Genomic DNA, 2,058 nt, shown 5'->3' on the forward strand with positions numbered 1-2,058 from the left:
TTACTATGATTGTAAGGCACCCTTCAGCAACATTATCAAAATCTTTGATAAAATAAAGTTTTATTCCAAGACCTGGAAATTACACAGCACACAATGGGAATGTGGGTACAGAAGTAGAGACAGAGAGTGCGCATGTGTTGCAGGGTTTTTACCTCAGTATCCAGGGTTCTTTGTCTCACTGCTTCAAAGAATGAAGAGGTGGACACAAAATGAGCAGCAGACGAAAGTTTATTAGAGTATAAGATTAGAAAGTAAGAATAGTAGGAAAGTTCTCTTTACAGAGAGGGGACATTCGAAAGTGAATGCCCAAGAACTATAGACAAGGGTCCTTGTTTTAAAAGGTTCTGGTCACCTCTCCTTCTCCCTCCCCCTCCTTCCTTCTCAGGTCCTACCCTCATTGACTTGATAGATCTAGGTGCTGGGTTGACCATTCCTGATTGGTTTGTTTCCATTGTATGAGGGGTGATCTATGACCATATCATTCTAGTGAGTTATACATTTTATGGTCTAGTACTTATTTTTAGTTAGTCTTTTGTCAAATTTCTGAGGGAAACCTGAGGAGGAATGGGGGGGTCTGTTACATTCTTAAGAAGAACCTTACACCTGAGGGGGTTTGTCTTGGTCAAACACTCCCAACATTGTTCCAAAATTTGTCTTTCCTCACCCAGGGACCTCAGATCCTAATCCTTCCCTCTCTGCCTATTTTATCCTATCTTTTCCTATCTTACATAGGGCCTGGAGTTCTCCTTTTACTGGGTCAAGGGTCAGGGCTTAGTGTTTGGGAGCTCACTCTTTATTGTTGAATTTAAAGCATAAGGGGGGGGGCAGTGGGTGCCTCGGTCCCTTGGGAATAGGACTTCAGCTGGGCCATGATCTCACGGTTTGTAGGTTCGAGCGCTGCATTGGGCTCTGTGCTGACAGCTCAGAGCCTGGAACCTTCTTCGGATTCCATGTCTACCTATGTCTTTGCCCTTCCCCACCCACCTCATGTTCTGTCTCTCCTTCAGAAATAAACATTAAAAAAATAAAAAAAATTAACAAATTTTTTATTTTTGAGAGACAGAGAGAAACAGAGCATGGGCGGGGTGGGGCAGAGAGAGAGAAGGAGACACAGAATCTGAAGCAGGCTGCAGGCTCTGAGCAAGCTGTCAGCACAGAGCCTGATGCAGGGCTCGAACCCACAGACTGTGAGATCATGACCTGAGCCAAAGTTGGATGCTCAACCGACTGAGCCACCCAGGAGCCCCCCAAAAATTTTAAACAGATAAAAAATTAAAACATAAGAGCAAAGGAGTGTCAGTTGAGCATCTGATTATTTCTGCTCAGGTCATGATCCCAGGGTTGTGGGATGGAGTCTTGCATCTGACTCCACACTGAGCGTGGAGCCTGCTTAACATTCTTTCTCTTTCTCACTGCCCCTCTTCCCATCCTCTCTCTCTCTAAGATCAAAAAATAAAAAATTTAAAAAAAATAAGAGCAGGAATTTAAAGCAAGGGAAGAGAAAAGACAAGTAGCCCAAATGGTCAGTTATGAAAATCAACCAAGACCTCTAAAACAAAGGAGCTTCAGTAGGGGGATGTGGCCTGGCTCTTTCTCTAGTCCCATGGCCTGCAGTATGTTTATTGAGGTAGCTGTCTTTGAAGTGGATCCCCCTTTTAAATGGATGCCACAGCAATCAAAACTTTAGCCAGGGGTGCCTGGGTGGCTCAGTGGGTTAAGTGTCTGACTTGGGCTCAGGTCATGATTTTTGTGGTTCGTGAGTTCAAACCCCATGTGGGGCTCTGTGCTGACAGCTCAGAGCCTGGACCCTGCTTCGGATTCTGTGTCTCCTTCTCTCTGCCCCTCGCCAGCTCACACTCTGTCTCTCTTTCAAAAGTAAATAAACATTAGAAACAACAACAACTTCAGTTAGGCACTTGCATTACAAAAAAGAAAAGAAAAAACAAGTCAGGGCTTCCACTACCATGATTTGCTAAATTGTAATATTTAATCCTTAGAATAACCCAGGAGGGAGGGGAAGTACTATTATTACTTTTCTTTTGTAGATGAGGAAACGAG

This window comes from Lynx canadensis, chromosome A1 (assembly GCF_007474595.2).
Source record: "Lynx canadensis isolate LIC74 chromosome A1, mLynCan4.pri.v2, whole genome shotgun sequence".
NCBI lineage: Eukaryota > Metazoa > Chordata > Mammalia > Carnivora > Felidae > Lynx > Lynx canadensis.